Here is an 11428-nt window from a genome sequence, read left to right as displayed (position 1 = left end):
CATCATCAAATGTGAGATTTACAAGGAGGGAAAACAGTACACCTCTCTGAACAGTGTCTGGGAGGCTATGGTTGCTGCTGCACGCAATGTTGTTGGTGAACAGATCAAAACACTGACAGAATCCATGGATGGCAGGCTTTTGAGTGTCCTTGCAAAGAAAGGTGGCTATATTGGTCACTGATTTGTTTTTGTTTTGTTTTTGAATGTCAGAAATGTATATTTGTGAATGTTGAGATGTTATATTGGTTTCACTGGTAAAAATAAATAATTGAAATGGGTATATATTTAATTTTTGTTAAGTTGCCTAATAATTATGCACAGTAATAGTCACCTGCACACACAGATATCCCCCTAAAATAGCTAAAACTAAAAACAAACTAAAAACTACTTCCAAAACTATTCAGCTTTGATATTAATGAGTTTTTTGGGTTCATTGAGAACATGGTTGTTGTTCAATAATAAAATTAATCCTCAAAAATACAACTTGCCTAATAATTCTGCACTCCCTGTATTTACTATATATCAACAGTTGCAACATCAGTACAGATTTAAACCAATATATACGTTTATTAGCAAATGACAACACTTTATCCAATTGCAGCACTCCATTAACCTGTTTTGGTTTTCTGTGATTGACAGCCATTATAAGCCATTATCATGGGAATTACCAACTTCGGCTGTTTGACACGGAAAGATTGTTTATATTTATTTTGAAACTAACAGGAAGTGCAGCATGTATGTACACAGCTGGCCTATGGGAGAGAAGCTTACTGAGAAGAAAGGCTCCCAATAGTCTATTGGTGAACTGTGACATGACCCACAAACATAAGAAAAATTTGTATTTTTCAGCACAGGAACATCTGTTAAAAATGAAATACACATAAATTACCCTCTTTTATGTGCAGATGACTAATACCTGTAATTACAACCAGATGCTAAGAATTTGTTTATAAGACTTTTATTCTTACTTTGAGATAGATCCATAAAAGAGGGAAGATCATCTTCTGATAGAGTATCTGAGTTGGAGCTTAGGAGTCTTCTTCTGCTGCAAAAATGAGCATATCATTTAGTCTCTGTATAACTGTTTTGACAATATCTGTAATAAAAAGGGAAAAGTTCATGCAAAAAAAATAATAAAAAAAATAAATGGGTTCCTACACTGTAGCAATAGCAATTATACCATTAGATATTATATTTACAACTGTGTCTAGTTAATTTTTTATATATTTTGAAGTAAGAGGGGAGTGACAATGAAATGACAATTAGTGGAGGTACACAAAGCAAGACATATGTCTAATTGCTTCAAAGGGACATTAAACACCTTATTCATCTTAAAGTTTTACCTTAGATTAAGTTGCAAATAGCCTCCTGCACCCTTTCTATATCATGTAGCAGGAACAGTAAAAAAGTTATTTTAAAATTAATATTGTTTCTGACCACTTTGAAATGGCTGCTAAGGTCCGCCCACTGATGACATCACGATCTGGGTTGGATAAAGGCACTCTGCTAAATAGCATTGACAGTCTGTTGAATCCAACTAGTGAGCCTTTTGTAATTGGATGCCATATGCAGCCAAGATCTCGATTTCATCAGGAGGCGGAGCTTGGCAGTCATTTCAAAGTGGCCAGAAACCATATTCACTTTAAAATAATGTGTTACCCTTCCTGCTACATGTTATATAAAGGGTGCAGGAGGCTATCTGCAGCTTAATTTAAAGTAAGACTTTAAGATGATTGTAGACTGTCCCTTTAATCATGAAAGAAAAATATTTAATGTCCCTTTTATTTTCAGGTCTACAGGATTGAACGGGACAATTCAGTATTTAAACCAAATGGCTGTAAGGTATATGTAAACAAGAATATGCTGATCAAAGCTTGTGAGAGCACATAAGGAGGTCAAATAACTACATGGAGTGCTGCTCCCCTTCCCAGCATGCACTGGCACACTGCTTGTAACATTCCTGACTGCCATGTAGTGAAATTGCCAGGCCTTGCACTCTCCATCTCTTACCTTCCACTTGCATGTAGAGGTGTTTGAGAGGCACACACCTCAGACAGAAGAAACTGCATCCAGCTAGAAAAAGCCACAAGAGAGCCTACAAGACAAGTCTGTTGTGGGAGATATAGCTGACAGTTGCTGCTTGACCAGGGGATTTAATCTGATGTATAAAATGTGCATGTAGCAGACAGAGACTCCAGAGTTAGGTGTGCAAGGTTTGGTGTGGCTATAAGCCTGAGAGGGGTGGCAGTGCCAGGTCTTGTGAGATCTGAGCATAAAGCTAAGATGGCTGTAAGGCTATGAAGTCTGATCTGAGGTCACAGACCTTACCAGGTCCTTTTCAACTCGTTATTTAGCTTTTTGACTGTTTTATTAGCAGTACCATTAAGTATAAATTAAGTATACAATCTAAAAATATCTCTGGTTTGAATGAGCAATTTTCTTAAAATACATTCCAAAACAGGTAAAATAAAGATAAAATAATCATTTAAAAACTTGTGAATAAAAACAGCACAAGAAAATAGATCACTTTTAATAATCAAAGCAGATACAACTCACCATGTTGCTCCCCAATTTCTCACTGTTTCCTACAATTAAACAGACAAACTTTTATTATAACATTAACATTTTTTTTAAATTGCAGATCAATTATTAAAGGGATAGTCTAGTCAAAATTAAACTTTCATAAATCAGAGCATGTAATTTTAAGCAACTTTCTAATTGATTCCTATTATCAATGTTTCTTCATTCTCTTGCTATCTTTATTTAAAAAGCAGGAATGTGATGCATAGGAGCTGGCCCATTTTTGGTTCAGCACCTGGGTAGTGCTTTCTTAATTGGTGTCTAAATGTAGCCACCAATCAGCAAGCGCTACCCACGTTCTGAACCAAAAATGGTCCGGCTCCTAAGCTGATAATAGGAGTAAATTAGAAAGTTGCTTACAATTAAATACTGTATTTGAATCATGAGAGCTTAATTTTGACTAGACTACTCCTTTAAAGGTGCGGCAGAAATTATAAAGGAGTGTCAAAATTTATGGGGGAAAAAAACTTACGCAATTGTCATCGCTGTTAATCATTTCATCTTTCACATCTGAAGATACTTCACTTTCATTTGAACGTTCTTTATCTTGTACATTAACTGTAGCAATAGGAACATTTAAATTTATTTATTTATTTTATTTATTTATAAAATATTTTACCAGGAAGGACACATTGAGATTTCTAAAATATTTGTAAAATAATCATTACTAAACAACAATCCTTTTTTAATTTTTGTAAAATAATCATTACTAAACAACAATCCTTTTTTAATTTTTTTGCTTTTTTTAAAATTTATTGCTGATATTTGACTTGTGAAGGGGTGGCGCGGGAAGAAGGGGGACCTGGGGGCGCGAGTGGCGGCGGCAACTCTGGACGTGTGCTGGGCCCTTCCTGTGGATCGCCCAGGCTGCGGCGTGTGCCTCTCCATATAAGTGAACTTAAAAGATCATATATTTTAGAACAGTACATCTAACTTTTTTTTTTTTTATATTTTTTATTGAGGTTATAAAACTTGTAAACAAAAACAAGGTTACAGTGTAATTAAGGACATAAACATATGTCTACATATTGGTAGGTCTGTCAATAAGTTCAAAAGATATAGTCATGCAGAGCTACAACAGTACAGCACTAGTACATTATAGCAAATAAATACTTTTAGACGTAGAGACAACCAATTTGAAAATAAATAACCTACATGGTCAATGCCCAACCTCTTTTTTTAGGTATATTATAAAGGTAACTTGCCCTCCTCAAGCTGGAGAGACCACTCTTGGGTCTCGTTAGACTAGACAATGGTTGTATGTAGGAAGGAAGCCTATCCAATCATGACAAAATACTAGATTTAACAGGATATATTCCTTTCACTTGGAGCTTAAACTGAAATCTGTTTGACTAGCTAATAACATAAAAATTTTGTAATTTACAATGGACTGTAAAATCAGCTATATATATTTAACTATCCCTATAGTGTACAGATTACCATCAAACGATATATAGAGTTATGAACAGTTTTTATCACTACTATTCCAGTTGTTTATGGTCACTCTCAATACATTATCAACTAAAGTACTCACATCTCAAGTAGCAGGGAGGAAATACAAAAACAAGGTTACAATGTAATTATGGGCAAAAGCAAATGTCTACACATTGGTGGGTCAGTCAAACGGTTTAAAAGGTATAGTCATGCAAAGCCTCACCAGTACATCACTAGTACATTATAGTATATAAATGGTCATGTTACTATTAAACATAAGTACAACTAATTTAAAATTATTAACCAAAATGGTCAGTGACCAACCTATTTTTTAGGTGTATTATAAAAGTAACTTGCCCTCCTCAAGCTGGAGAGACCACTCTTGGATCTCATTAGACTAGACAATGCTTGCATATAGGAGGAAATCCTTTCCAATCATGACAAAATAATAAATTTACATGATCCATAACTCTAAACATAAAACATCCTTGCTGAGGCCTCCAACGAGATTTGAGAGGTTATGCTTATCTGAAACTCTCCCTAAGGGTACACTGTCCATTTCTAGATGTCTACTGGAGGAGACATTGAACACTACCCTTCCACTATATACTAGAAGTTGGCAGGCGGAGTTGGGGATCTCCTTATCTATGCAAGAATGGGAAAACATATTTTTTAACACTCGCAAGTCCTCGGCATCACCAAAAATGTTAGAATTCAATCACAAGTTAATTACGCGTTGGTATTTAACGCCAGAGCGCTTGAGATACATGTACCCCAATGCTGACGACAGATGCTGGAGGGGATGTGGGAAGAAAGGGTCTATGGCACATATATGGTGGCAATGTGAGAAACTAAGACCATTCTGGCTGCAATTGGAGACCGATTTCCAGACTATTATAAATACATCTTTTGTGCTGACACCTGTGACAGCTTTACTAAACTTTAGACCACAGGAAATATGTAATATAAGATGGACTCTCCTGACAATAGGTTTAAATAGTGCCAGGAATCTAATAGCCAGAAAATGGAAGTCACCTGCACCCCCCTCCAGAGCAGATTGGATTCAGACTACTACAACACTCATATCTCAGGAGGAGTATGTACACTTTAGAAAGAAAACACTAAATAGGTACTATGACGTTAAGTTCTATTGGGAATCTTTTATTGGTGCTCAGGGTAACTTATAAACTTCCATCTATCTAATAACTATGTGCTTATACAGGAATATCATAATAGATTGACAGACACCTCTGCGAGGAGTCCAATTTCCCTTACCCTCTATACTCAGTCCTTCCCTGGTGTGCCCTTCACCTCCTCTCCATTACTCTACCTCTCTCCTTTCCCTTACCCTTCCCACCTCTCCATCTTCTGTCACTTTGTAAGCTTCACTAAAAGGCTTCACACGAAAGGCATAAACTGTATTATTCTACGCAATTATAGGTTCATTGTAATGTTGTATTATGTTGTTGTCCTTTTTTCTTTTTTTTTGTTTGTTTATTGTTATTTTCTTTACCTTTTTTCTTCCTTTCTTTCTGTGTTTTGCATTCCTTCTCTATGGACTTTTAAGAAGAGAAGATCTATAACGGATTCTATGTTCTATTATATTCTATTGAAATAGACCTAAGGAATTCCATATGGACGGTCACATTTTTTTTTCTTCTATTGGATCTGCTTTAACACAGCAAATTTAGTATGGAATCTGTTTACTATGTATATTGCTTTATTGTGCAAGTTCTATATATGTAATCCGTACATATATTCCTCAATAAAAATTATATTTAAAAAAAAATAAAAAATAAAAATAATAAATTTAACAGGATATAATACTTTCACTTAGAGCTTGAACTTAAACCTATGTGACTAGCCAATAACATAAATATTTGGCAGTTGAAAAATGCTTACCTGATAATTTCAGTTCCATCGAGGGGAGGAGAATCCACGGCTGCATTTATTACTGTTGGGAATTAAGAAACTGGACACCAGGAAGATGAATTAAATTTTGGTCCGCCCATCAGAGAAATACGGGCGGGAGACGTGAACTCTCCTCCCCTCGATGGAAATGAAATTATCATTCATTGCTGTTGGGAACATATACCCAAGCTCTAGAGGATACTGAATGGATACAAAAACAGCTTCCGCAGAAGCAAAAATGTCAAATTTGTAAAACTTTGTAAAAGTGTGTAAGGAGGACCAGGTAGCCGCATTAAAAATTTGCTCCCTAGAGGCCTCATTCTTGAAGGCCCAAGACGAAGCCACAGCTCTGGTTGAATAAGCCGTTATCCTCTGAGGAGGCTTATGTCCCGCTGACTCATAGGCCAAGCAAATGAAGCTCCTTAACCAAAAGGACAAAAAAGTAGAAGAGGCTTTCTGCCCCTTGCGCTTCCCTGAATACACCACAAAAAGAGATGTAGACTGTCTGAAATCCCTTGTAGCTTGAAGATAGAACTTCAAGGCACGAACCACATCCAGGTTATGATGTAACCTCTCCTTAGAAGAAGAAGGGTTAGGACCTAAAGAAGGAACAACTATTTCCTGATTGATGCTACTGTTAGACACCACCTTGGGAAGAAACCCCAAACCAGTGCGAACCACTGCCTTATCCGCATGAAAAACCAGATAAGGATGCTCACATTGCAAGGCAGTCAGTTCAGATACTCTGCGTGCCGACGCAATGGCCAACAGGAAAAGAACCTTCCAGGACAGAATCTTAATGTCAATGGAGTGCATAGGCTCAAATGGAACCTTCTGCAATACCTTAAGGACCAAGTTTAAGCTCCATGGGGGAGCAGACTGTCTAAAGACAGGCCTGATTCTAGACAGAGCCTGAACAAAAGATTGTATGCCAGGGAGCTCAGCGAGTCTCCTATGCAACAAGACTGATTATGCCGAAATCTGTCTCTTTAAGGAACTGGCGGCAAGACCCTTCTCCAAACCCTCTTGGAGAAAGGACAGAATCCTGGATACCTTAACCTTATGCCAAGGATATCCATGCTTCTCACACCAGGACAAGTAAGTCCTCCAAAGCTTATGGTAGATGGAACGAGTGACTGGCTTCCTTGTCTGAATTAGCGTATCAATCACACTTTCAGAAAAGCCTCTCTTGGCCAAGACTAGGCGTTCAATCTCCACGCAGTCACCCTCAGAGAATCGAGATTTTGATGTTGAAAAGGACCCTGCTCCAGCAGATCCCTGCGACAGGGTAACCTCCATGGTGGAGAGGATGACATCCCCACCAGATCCGCAAACCACGTCCTCCGCGGCTACGATGGAGCAATCAGAATGGCCGAAGCTCGCTCCTGTTTGATGTGTGCCACTACACGAGGTAGAAGTGGTAACGGTAAACAAATGTAAGCAAGGCTGAACCCCTAAGGCACTGCCAAGGCATCTATCAGCTCTGCCTGGGGATCCCTGGACCTTGACCCATATCGGGGTAGCTTGCAATTGAGTATGGACACCATGAGATCTATCTCTGGCGTTCCCCACCTGAGACAAATCTCTGCAAACCCTTTGGGGTGGAGAGACCATTCCCCCGGATGGAAGGATTGCCTGCTGAAAAAATCTGCTTCCCAGTTGTCCACACCTGGAATGTGAATCGCTGAGAGCGAGCAGCTGTGGGACTCTGCCCACTCCAAGATCCTAGACACATCCCTCATGGCTAGGGAGCTCCTCGTACCCCCCTGGTGGTTGATGTAAGCCACCGAGGTAATGTTGTCGGTCTGGAATCTGATGAAGCTGAACAACCCCAGAGGAGGCCATGCCTTCAGAGCATTGTAGCATTGTAGATTGCTCGGAGTTCCACAATATTTATCGGAAGGAGAGACTCCTCCCGGGTCCATTTTCCTTGTGCCATCCTGGCACCTCAAACAGCTCCCCATCCTGAAAGACTCGCGTCCGTGGTCACAATCTCCCAGGATGATCTCAAGAAGGATGTCCCCATGGACAGTTGCTCTGGATGGATCCACCAAGAGAGGGAGATCCGAGTCCGAGCATTCATGTATATCTGCTATGATCTGAATGATCGCCGTTCCACTGTCTCAACATGCACAATTGAAGAGGTCTGAGATGGAACCTGGCGAATGGAATGACATCTATGCTGGAAACCATGAGTCCAATCACCTCTATACACTGAGCCACCGAGGGGCTTGAGGAGGACTGAAGGGCAAGACAAGAGGACGCAATCTTCCTGCGTCGATGGTCTATGAAAAATATTTTCATGGACATAGAGTCTATTATCGTGCCCAGGAACTCCACCCTGTTGCTGGGAACCAGGGAACTCTTTCCTGAGTTGATCTTCCAATCGTAAGATTGGAGAAAAAGAAGAGCCCTCAAATGAACCTCTGTGAGACTGAGCGACAGCGCCTGGACTAGGATGTCGTCCAGATAGGGGCTCTGGTCACTGTAAGTTGCGCCCCCAAAACCTTCGTGAAGACTCTCGGGGCCGTCGCCAGACCAAAGGGGAGGGCCACAAACTGGAAATGTTGGTCCAGAAACGCAAATCTTAGAAACTTGAAGTGGTCCCTGTGAATTGGCACATGAAGGTAAGCGTCCTTCAAGTCTATAGTTGTCATGAACTGTCCCTCTTGAACTAGGGGCAGAATAGATCTGATCATTTCCATTTTGAACGATAGAACACTCAAACTTGTTTAAACACTTTAGGTCCAGAATCGGGCGGAATGTGCCCTCCTTCTTTGGAACCACAAAAAGATTTGAATAGTACCCTAGACCCCTTTATGCTTGGGGTACTGGTACGATAACACCGAGAGAGGAGAGATCCCTAACACACTCTAGAAAGGCCTCTCTCTTTTCTGGTCTTGAAGACAGGTTTGACAGAAGGAATCTGCCCCTTGGGTGGATGGGATCTGAACCCTATCCTGTAACCCTGGGCGACAACCTCCAGAACCCAAAGGTCCTGAACGTCCTGTAACCAGGCTTCTGAGACGAGAGATAATCTGCCCCCTACTTGGTCCGGAGACCGGTCGGGGGCCGCCCATTCATGCCGATTTTGTCTCGGCGGGCTTCTTGCTCTGCTTAGACTTGTTCCAAGAATGAGCCGGCTTCCAAGTTCCCTTGGACTGGTCCACTTTTGCGGCGGGCTGCTGGTGATGTGCCTTGTCCGCGCGAAAGGGACAAAAAGTAGATCCTTTAGGCTTAGCCTTCTTATCCTACGGTAGGAAAGCTCCCTTGCCTCCCGTAACCGTGGATATGATCGAATCCAGTCCTGGACCGAACAGAATCTTTCCTTGAAAAGTCAGGGACAACAGCCTCGACTTAGAGGTCATGTCCGCAGACCAAGACTTTAGCCACAGAGCCCTGCGAGCTAAAACGGAAAAACCTGACACCTTAGTGTTTAGGCAAAGAATTTGCATATTGGCATCACAGATGAAAGAATTGGCGACCTTCAGCGCCTTAATCTTATCCTGTATCTCGTTGATGGAAGTCTACCCCTTGACCATTTCACACAAGGATTCACACCAATATGTTGCAGCTCCAGCAACCGCGGCTACGGCCGCTGCCAGCTGAAAAACAAACCCTGTGTGTTGAAACATCTTCCTTAACATGTTTTCCAACTTTTTATCCATGGGCTCTTTAAACGACAAACTATCCTCAAGGGGAATAATTCTTCACGAGCTTGGAGATAGCACCATCCACCTTAGGGACAGTACCCCACAGCTGTCGGGGAACAGTTTCCTAAAGGAAGAAGAAGGCGAAAAGGAAGAACCTAATCGCTCCCATTCAGTCTTAATAATATTAGCCATCTTAACAGGAACCGGGAAGGCCTGAGGCACCACCCTATCCTCATATACCTTATCAAGCTTAGGAATCGCAGGTTCCTCCTGAAGCATTTGGCTTCGGAACCTCCAGAGTAGCAAGCACTTGCTTCAGCAAAAAGCGTAAAATCTCTATCATAAACCTAAAGTCAGCTCCTCCGCAGCCGGAGGTTTAAAGACAAGGATCCGACCCAGAAAGGGCCTCCTCCGACGAGTAGGAGTGTGCCTCATCATCCTATAATGCCTCTGATATTTCCCTAGGCATAGAAAACCCGCCATGATACGCCCTATGCTTGCGCTTAGCAGAACGTGGTAAGGCATGGATCACTTTCGATACCACCGTTTGCAGTTGATCGGCAAAATCTGACAGCCAGGGAATCTCTCCCGCAGGAGTAATGGTTGGACCCTGGGGCGCTGCCTGTGCAATTGGAGATGAATGCAGGGAATGCACCTCACAGGACGGGGAACCCTCAGAGGTGGATGGCTCGGTAGTACTAGACATCCGTTTACTTTTAGATATCGTAACTATATCAAAGCATGTGGAACATAGTTGAGCAGGCTGTTCTACCAGAACCTCCTCACAATAAACACAGGAATGAGACCTCCATAGCTTGCGCTTTTATTACGGACTAGATTAACTTAATAAATAGGCACCTTTATAACCTCCAATGGCCGGGGCAATCACCACCTCTTATAACCCGGACTACAGAAACCGTTTCATCTCCTGCGCCGCTGATCAACAGAGGACGAGAGATAGCCACACCCGGTCACATGGAATGCCAGGCAGGACCGCCCCTGCCTAAGGAGAAAACGCGCCAAAAATGTTTACCTCAGCTCAAATGGCTGGTTAATCTGACTAGTGGGGGGTAGATGAAGGTCCAGGCCGTTGCTAGGCCTCCGTTGTGCACCTCCTCAAATCCGGTCTGCTTGGCTGAAATCTGATCTAAAACTTGTTTAAGGCAGCTCCACATATATAGATGAGCTTCCCATCGTTGGTGAAAGGCTTAGTGCGTGGTATAATGAGTGATAAACAATGGTTTTAGCAGCTCCTTCATTCAGCCAGAATTAGAAAGCAGCCATCTTGGTCTCTGGTCGGACACCCCCCCCCCAGTACATCTAACTTTTAACTAAATAAAATAACTGCTGCTCATAAATCTCAAAAAATAACAAAAATGAAAATAGAACAAAATAAAAGTGTGTTTGGCAATAATAGTGAGAGAGAGAAAAAGAAAAAAAAATCCTACTGTATGCACAGTATAGGGCATCTGATAGATTTAACACAGTAGGTTTATATATCTTACCATCAAGTTCTTCCTTCATATTTGTCACTAGTCTACACCTGTCAACAGAATATGCAATAATTAATATTAGAAGTGTCAGTATAGCTTTACATATTTCCATGACTATTACATGAATCATCAATCTTGTTAATTGCAGGAGAGCTGACAAATAATTGACCTTTTTCCTACAGCTCTTTGTTATGATAAGTACCACTGCCTTGATGAGTGCTATTACCCAACCCTGGCCTATTTGCAGTCTCTGTTGCAGGGTGGATTTTGATTTAAATCAAAACTTAGATTAAGTCATGGTGTGCTATATAAAGGTTTTTAGAATAAAACATTTTCAGATCATTTTTCAGTTCTATC

At 41.0% G+C, this 11428-nt stretch overlaps 1 long non-coding RNA gene across 1 annotated transcript; it reads right to left on the bottom strand.

Annotated features, from left to right (window-relative positions):
- Window positions 1–968: 968 nt before the first annotated feature.
- Window positions 969–11123, bottom strand: LOC128652077 (uncharacterized). Its single transcript, XR_008401258.1, has 4 exons — window positions 11084–11123; window positions 3053–3138; window positions 2557–2585; window positions 969–1045 (listed from the first exon to the last, which is right to left on the bottom strand). It is a non-coding gene; the product is annotated as an uncharacterized LOC128652077 (long non-coding RNA).
- Window positions 11124–11428: the final 305 nt, after the last annotated feature.

This window comes from Bombina bombina, chromosome 3, assembly GCF_027579735.1.
Source record: "Bombina bombina isolate aBomBom1 chromosome 3, aBomBom1.pri, whole genome shotgun sequence".
In the NCBI taxonomy this organism is placed as follows: domain Eukaryota; kingdom Metazoa; phylum Chordata; class Amphibia; order Anura; family Bombinatoridae; genus Bombina; species Bombina bombina.
The sequence above is the reverse complement of the archived record's forward strand: the minus strand, read 5'-3'. Positions and strand labels throughout refer to the sequence as shown.